Source organism: Globicephala melas, chromosome 3, assembly GCF_963455315.2.
Source record: "Globicephala melas chromosome 3, mGloMel1.2, whole genome shotgun sequence".
Taxonomy (NCBI): Eukaryota; Metazoa; Chordata; class Mammalia; order Artiodactyla; family Delphinidae; genus Globicephala; species Globicephala melas.
This window is the reverse complement of record NC_083316.1, coordinates 41,529,760-41,538,625: the sequence shown is the minus strand read 5'-3', so window position 1 is coordinate 41,538,625 and position 8,866 is coordinate 41,529,760. Positions and strand designations below refer to the sequence as shown.

Genomic DNA, 8,866 nt, shown 5'->3' with positions numbered 1-8,866 from the left:
TCTCATAGGCAGCATATTGGAGTATCTTGTTTTTTTATCCAGTCAGCCATCCTATGTCTATAGATTGGAACATTTAGTCCATTGACATTTAAAGTAATTATCGATAGGTATGCATTTATTTACTCAGCTGGAACTGGGGATCCCAGTATATGTGGGGGAATCTTTCTTGCAGCCTTGGTTGTGTAGGTGTTCTGCCAGTTTCCAGTTAGTTTTCTGTGAGAATTGTTCCTCATGCAGATATATCTTTGATATGTTTATGGTGGGAGGTGAGCTCCATGTCTTCTTACTCCACCATCTTGATCCCTCTCCTCTTTTGACATTTTTAAACTTAACCTTTGATTCTTCTCGGCATACAATAAGTTTTGGCATATCCATATTATGAAGTACAATACTGCCATTAGAATCACACCCTAAACAAAAACTTATTGACATGGAGATATGCCCACTGAAAATAAAGGTGGGAATTTTATATACCTTTTGTAACTTGCTTTCCCTCCTTAAATTTAGTGAGCATTTTTCCACTTCACTCAGTATTTTTCTGGAAGATGATTTTTATTGACAGTATAGTGTTTTATTATATGGATAGACTTTAGTTCGTTTAACAAATTTCTTACATTTTCAATACTTCAAAGTAAAGAATGCCTCACAAATTTTTGTGCAAGTTTTTATTGTATCATTAGAGTAAATTCTTTAATTCTTACTCTTCTACTTCTAAAATTATACTGAGCCTTAACATACTATCTGGCAGAAAGATTGTGCTAATTTATGGTACAGATCAGCAACAAAGGGGTATTGTTTACCATACTCAGCAACACTGAATATCATCATACTTTTTAGTCTCAAACATAGACTAGAAAAAATCCAAAAAATTGCAAATATTCCTTAATTTTTAAAAATTTCCTTTTATGTTCTCCTATTTTTTTGTTGTCTTTCTGTTTATTTGTTTAAAGATGCCTTTTTTGTGCCAAATGAAGAATATATAGGTGGATACATCATTCAGAGTTCCGAGGGGAAACAAAAAGCATACTTAGCTTGGATTTTTAAAAAATATATAATAAAGTGATTATTTACAGAGATGTGGGCAGGGCTGAGGGACCAACAAAAATGTTGAGGCACTGTGATATTGGGATTTCTAGTAAGAAATATATAGTTGGTCTTAGTCTCCATTTCTGTTACAGAGCTCCTAAAATCCTTGGAGTTTCCTAAGTGGGGAGAGTCACAGAGTTGTCTTTTGTTAGGTTAATGGTGACTTTTGGAAAGCCCCTTGGTAACCTAGGATGGAGGCTGATGCCAGGGGAGCCAATCATGTGGTTAGAGGTTTGGAAAATTTTCAGTCCTCATCCCTGGAAGAGGAAAGGGGCTAGAAATTGAATTCAATCACCAATGGCCAAGGATTTAATTAATCATACCTATGTAATGAAACCTCCATAAAAACCCAAAAGGAAGGGGTTCAGAGAGTTTCCACGTTGGTGAACGTGTGAAGATTCAAGGAGAGAGGCACTCAGAGAAAGTATGGAGGCTCCTCACCCTTTCCCCATACCTTGTCCTATGCATCTCTTCCATCTGCCTCTTCCTGAGTTATATATCCTTTTATAATAAACTAGTAATCTAATAAGTAAAATGTTTCTCTGAGTTCTCTGAGCTGCTCCAACAAATTAATCCAACCCAAGGAAGGGGTCATTGGAATCGCCAGTCTATAGCCAGTTGATCAGAAACACAGGTAATAACCTGGGATTGCAACTGATGTCTGAAGTTGGGGTTAGGGGAGCAATCTTGTTGGGCTGACCCCTTAACTTGTAGGATCTATGGGTAGATAGTGTCAGAACTGAGTTGAATTTTAGTATACCCAGCTGGCATGGCAGAATTGCTTGGTGATATGGGAAAAACTCCCACACATCAGAATTGATGCAGACTTATAGGCACCCAGAGACCAGTAACAATGGGAAGTCATTACCCCCTTGAGCCTGAGGAACAGAGAAAAGGAAACAGAACTATTGGTCCATTGTGGGCTGGAGCCAGAGGAGAGAGGGAAGCCTCATCAGAGCTGCTGACAGACGGAGGCAACCTCTGCCAGAACATGGAATAGAAACAGCAAGAGTCAAAGATCAAAAATACTCCAATCTGTCTGTCATTCCATAGGCTGCTGTCTTGCTGGTGCTGTCAGTTGGGTAAATCCAACTTGAAACCAGAGAGCTGTCCCCTGGGGGCACAGAACAGGGCAGTGAAAGGTGAGAGAATAAAGAATAACCAGCACAGTGGATATTTATGGCATTTTTTTTGTGTTTTACATTTAGTACTTTTAAAATTCATTTGTAATTTTTCTTTTTGATTGTAGTGTGTAATAGGGATAAGCTTTTTTTTTTTTTTGCGGTACGCGGGCCTCTCACCGTTGTGGCCTCTCCCCTTGCGGAGCACAGGCTCTGGGCGTGCAGGCTTAGCGGCCATGGCTCACGGGCCCAGCCGCTCCACAGCATGTGGGATCCGCCCGGACCGGGGCACGAACCCGTGTCCCCTGCATTGGCAGGCGAACTCTCAACCACTGCACCACCAGGGAAGCCTAGGGATAAGCTTTTAATTTAATTTTTCTAGATAACTACACAGTTATCTTAGGTGCATATATTGAATTATACTCCTATTTATTTTATCAGCTACCATTATCAAACTAAATTTTTATAATGGAATTCTGTTCAGTGTTTCCAACTCTGTTCCATTGATTAATTTATTCTTGTGCAATAACACAGTGTTTTAATTATCATAGCATGACAATATGTTTTAACATTTGGTAGAGCATCTCCCAAGTGTTCTTAAGTTCTGATGAAAATTATTGGGAAAGAATAGCTTTGAAAACTGAGGGGAAATGTCAAATATAAAAAGCTTTGTTATTCAGATATGTTTTGAAATGGATACTGCTAAGTGGTATGTGCAAATTCTAATTCTCTAATATGGGATCTTAATATATATTACTAGATAATACAAGGAGGGTTTTTTTTTCTGTTTCGTTATATTCATTAGTTTGTTTTATTTTTTAGATTCCACATATAAGTAATAACATACAGTATTTGTCTTTCTCTATCTGACTTATTTCACTAAGAATAGTACCCTCCAGGTCTATCCATGTTATAAATTGCAAAATTTCATTCTTTTTTATGGATGAGTAGTATTCCACTGTGTATATATACCACATCTTCTCTATCCTCTCATCTGTTGATTGACATTTAGATTGCTACCATATCTTGGATACTGTAAATAATGCTGCTATGAACATTAGGGTGCATGTATCTTTTCAAACTAGTGTTTTTGCTTTTGTTGAATATATACCCAGAAGCAGAATCGCTGTAGCATATAATTCTATTTTTAGTTTTTTGAGGAACATCTGTACTGTTTTCCACAGTAGCTGAACCAATTTGCATTCCCACCAACAGTGTACCCATCCTCGCCAACATTTGTTATTTGTGATCTTTTTGATGATAGACATTCTGACAGGTGTGAGGTGATATCCCATTGTGGTTTTGATTTGCATTTCCCTGATGATTAGCGATGTTAAGCATCTTTTCATGTGCCTGTTGGCCATCTGTATGTCTTCTTTGGAAGTGTCTGTTCAGGTGTTGTTGTTTTTTTCCCATTCTGCAGAGTTTATTAGGTTTATAACTGGATGAAGTCACACATGTACAGAATGAAACTCACCCTATCCCAAAGCAGAGTAGGAACTGAGGGCTGGGGATCCATTTCTTGCCTTTGGGGGAGCTCTAAGGTGAGGGGCAGCCAATCCTCCCACTCCAGAGAGATGTGGCCACAGGGGAGGGGAGCAGATGGGGCCCACCTGGCTTTGGTCGCAGAACTCAGAGCCTGGCATTGGGCTGGGGCAGGCAGATGCATGGAGGAACAGTAGCCTCAGAGACTACCCTGCCCAGGGAGCCCCGCTTGCAGTGTGGTTGGTCCAGACCTAGACTCGGGCTGGTGCAAATGGAAGGCAGCAAAGCAGGAGGGAGGAGACACTGATGTGTGGTGGTAGAGGGCACCCAGACCTGTGGAACAGGGGGGTGGGGAGGCGGGCTAGCTGCCACTAGGCAGCTGGCAGCGGGTCTCATAAATGCCACTGTGGCCAATATAGCGCACCCATTTGATGACATCGCTGTAGTTCCAGCTTCGGTTCAAACACCTTCAAGTAGCACACCTTGAGGCCAGAAGGCACGAATGGCACCTCAAAGTTCATTGAAATGGGGGGTCGAGCCCATCTCTTCTTGTTGGTGGTGGGCAGAATCTCAATCTTAGCACTGATCTGCTATTTCTTCATGACTGCCATGCACTTGATCTTCCACATGATGGCGTTCTCGCTGGCCTTGTACTTGGCCTTCCCCTTCATACAGATCACCTGCCCCCCACTGGTGTTCAATGGGGTTGGGATCCTCACCTTAATCTTCTGAGCCAGTAGTGAGGGCTTGAAGTTGGACTTAATGACCACCTTGACCTCCAGCTTGGTGTGTCCCACTTCCCGAACTAGCAGGATCACTCGGAAAGGAAGGATGATGTCCTTGGTGGTGCCGTACCTCATGAGCTCAGACTCTCCATCCGGTGGGATGAAGCTGACGCCGCGCTCCGAGTCAAACTTGCTGAGTCGCACACACTGGTGGAAGGTGCTGTCATCAACGGCAATTGATTGCTTCCCGCTCTTGCTTGTTTCATCAGCTGTGCCTTTGCCCTGCTTCTCAATGACAGTCTTGTCATTCATCCCAAACTTGCACTCGGGCATGCCACTCGGGTGGCTCTTCATCACCACCCGGCCTGACACATGGGCACTCATGGCCCAGTGGGAACATGAGGAGGTTCACACTCTCCAGCACATCCAGGAAGAGCTCGTTCTGGCTATACTTGATGCCCTCCCGCCACCAGACAATCTGCCCAGTGTGATCTGAGACTGCTGTTTTTTGTCTGATGCTGGCTCTTGATGCCCTGCTGGGTGATGAAGGTTTTCAGCGCGCCTGTCTCTGAGTTCTCTGGGTAGCCAAAGTCTAGGATCTCATCCAGCAGCTGATATATGAGCACAAAATTGTTCTTGATGTTCTCTTTGCTGATCTTGCCAAAGTAGGCAGCCATTATGTCACACGTCTTACAGAGGAATTCAAAGACCATGGCAGCACTGACATTCTGCTTGGTGACAGTTGCCAGCCAGATGTTGGACCACTTAACGTGAAAGAAACTGGTGCGAGCAATGTTGGTGATGGGACTGCGTACCCGCTGCCCGGCATGGATAACATTGACCCGAAAGGCAACCGCTGCGTTCCTCCCAATGTCATCTCGGTAGACTTGGGCGATGAGTACCTCACCCTTGTGATTATAGATGAACAAGCCTCCAGTCATGGCAGCAGCTCCGTCTCCATGGCCCATCTCTCTGAGAAGAGACCTGGTGTCCGTGGCCCCCTGCTCAGCTGGCCTGGCCACTCTTCGGATCCCAAGATGTCTGCCTGGCCCCTGCTAGCATGCCCACTATCTTGGCTTTCACTGCAGTCTCTATTCAGGTCTTCTGCCCATTTTTAACTGGGTTGTTTGGGGGGTATTTTTGATATTGAGTTGTATGAGCTGTTTATACATTTTGAATATTAACCCCTTAGTGGTCATATCATTTGCAAATATTTTCTCCAGTTCATTCGGTTGTCTATTCATTTTGTCAATGATTTCCTTTGCTGTGCAAAAGCTTTTAATTAGCTCCCATTTGTTTATTTTTGCTTTTGTCTCCTTCCTTAGGAGATTGTTCATATATATTCTCAAATAGAAAATATACACATGGATTATTTTCATATATACATAGTGCATTTAAGAAAAGTTACTACATACTGGGTCATGAAGAAGGTCTCAACAAATTACAAAGAATGGTATCATAGAGACCATTTTATCTTACCACAATATGTTTTTTTGTATTTGTCCTTGAAGTTAGAAAACATTAATAAACAGGATTTTATAAACATATACATGCAAACATACATGCTCTTATATATTAAACAATGCTAAGGAAATATAGAAAAAAATAGTTACTTAGAATAATTTACTTTTCAAATTTAAAATACTGCTCTGTTATTTTGTGGAGAACATCTGGCCAACTCAATTGCTAACACAGAGTTATTTTCAAAATATAATGTCTAAGCTATTAGCCAGCATAATGAACCAACATTTTAATTCTTCTTTCCAACTAATTATTTGAGAAGCTCTGAAGAGAACAGTGGTCGTTATTGAAAAAATGATTTTTGTTAAGCTTAAGTAAATGATTCTTAGGTATTTTGGATTTTTTTTTTTTTTTTACACCTGAAGTTGTTATTTGTGTTTTTGAAACTAAGGCCCATTAACAGCAATTTTCAGATCATCACAAGTAGGTGAGAAATAAGATAAGGTCAGTTTGGACTTGGGGAGATCAGTGGAATCAAAATCTTCTGGACTTCCAGGATTGGTCCACTATCTTCAGAAAAAGAAAAATCTGGAGAAGTTTAAGAGGACTGACTTTGCACCTAAGCAGATTAAAAATTAGATCAAAATATAAGGTGATATTACAGTCCATAGTTTGAAGGCAGTGTAGATGCTGTAAGATGTGTGATTTGCCTGGCACCCTCTTCCTGCAGTTCTGGATCTGAGGTTGTTGTGGCTACGGACCCTATGTACCTTCTCACCTGCCCTCTTTTTTTTGAAAGTATCCCCTGCCTCCCAGACCATGATGCTGCCACCTTTGCCAGAGCCTTTGTCTAGCCTCCTTAGGTAGCTGGAGTCCAGGTGGAATCCCCGAGGCTGCACTCCTCACCCTGACTGAACCCTAATCATGCCGAGTCATCCTTCTGCTCCTAGCCTGGATGAAATGTCACACCGCGGGGCATGGGGTCTGATTTTCTGAGCAGCCACTAAGGGGTTGGATGATATAACTCAGAGTGTAGGAAAGTCTACTCCCTGTGAGTTGAACCTTGACTGATGAGATATAGGATATAGTACGGAATGGGGCAAATTCCCTTTCCTTTCTTCCCTGTGGATTGCTAAGATTTGATTTCTTCCTGAAAATTTTCTGGAGAAGTTCCAGGTGCTGAGCCAACATCCCTGCCCAGAGGCTGCAGTCTGTTTGTAGTTCATTGTGAAACAGTGGCCAGCATGGCAGCACATCACATCACTTTGTTTCCCATTTTTTCTTGCTTCCTTCCCCCTATTTCCTCACCTTTACCATCCTGGGCTTACACGCCCCAAATAAACTGTCAGCTCTTCAATCCTTGTCTCAGGCTGTATTTTGTAGAAAAGCTTTCCTAAGAGAGAGCTATGGCAACAGTCCTCACATTACTGAAGTGCTGGAGTTTGCCCCTGGACCCCAGGAGTCACTCTCCACTTTTCTCTGCCCTGGGAGGTTGTTGAACTGTATTTACAGGAAGCCCACACCCTCTGGCTACCAGATAAGTCCAGGCAATGGGGTGCCCTGGTAGGAGACTGGAGGGAGAAAGTATTTATTCTCCCGGTGCCTATGAGGTTACCTTGGGCTCGTCCCTCAAATAAAAGTTGCAGCTGATGGTCTCCTCTATCTGACTTTCTTTTTGATTTCTGAGACCTGCTTCCTCCTCTCATCCCTCTGGACCGGGGGACCTAAGAGCTCTACAATGCTACCCTCAGGTTATGACACTGCCTTGTAGCTCCTCTCCACCCTGCTCACTCCTTTGTAATTAGTGTCTTTATAAATAAATTATTCTAATTTGAATTATTCCAATTTAACAGTGCCATCTGCTTTCTGTTGGAGCCAGTAGTGAAAAGGAATGGTTAAATTATAATACCATTTATCTGTGTTGCAGTAGTGCATAACCATTACAGATCAGTTCATGTTTGCTAGCAAAAGAAAGTAATGCACTATTTTTTTTTAATCACTTAAGAAGTAAAGCAGGGGGAATGGATAAACTGGGAGATTGGGATTGACATATACACACTACTGTGTATAAAATAGATAACTAATAAGGACCTACTGTATCACACAGGGAACTCTACTCAATACTCTGTAATGGCCTATATGGGAAAAAAGTCTAAAAAAGAGTGGATATATGTATATGTATAACTGATGCACTTTGCTGTACAGCAGAAACTAACACAACATTGTAAATCAACTCTACTCCAATATAAGTATTTAAAAAAAGAAGAAGAAGTCAGTCAATCAGGGTTCTGGCAAAAACAAACAAACAAAGAAAACCAGCCAGAATTCCATCTCCTGTGTTGATGAAAACAATCAATAAAAAAAATCTATAATAGGAATAGAAAAGAGTTTTATCTGAGCCAAACTGCGGACTATAGCCTGGAAGACAGCTTCTCAGATAACCGCTCCAGAGAACCGCTCCAGAGAATCACGGATTTCAACACAGTTTTATATCTTGTCAGAACCAAGAACATCAAATAAGTCAGGAATCCATTCATTCAAGGTTTCAGAAAAACAGATACATAGTGAGTCAGTATGGCCTTGGCCCCTGGGAAGGGAGTCTTATCATCAAAGGAGTTCTAGCACTGGCAGGCCAGGAAGGGAGGCATTTGATCTTTATTTTTAACATGGACATTCTTTTTTTTTTTTTTTTTTTTTTTTTTTTTGCAGTACACGGGCCTCTCACTGTTGTAGCCTCTCCCATTGTGGCTCCGGACGAGCAGGCTCAGTGGCGATGGCTCACGGGCCCAGCCGCTCCGCGGCATGTGGGATCTTCCCGGACCGGGGCACGAACCCGTGTCCCCTGCATCAGCAGGCGGACTCTCAACCATTGTGCCACCAGGGAAGCCCGGACATTCTTTACTTCTAGTCATTGTGCCTTTTTCTTTAATAATTAAAGCAGATGTACAGCGTACATTTGATAGGGTACAAGCAGGCTGTTTTAGTTAG

At 42.1% G+C, this 8,866-nt stretch overlaps 1 pseudogene; it reads right to left on the bottom strand.

The window, feature by feature from the left end:
- Positions 1 to 4,053: 4,053 nt before the first annotated feature.
- On the bottom strand, positions 4,054 to 5,358 carry LOC115848330 (AP-2 complex subunit mu pseudogene; annotated as a pseudogene).
- Positions 5,359 to 8,866: the final 3,508 nt, after the last annotated feature.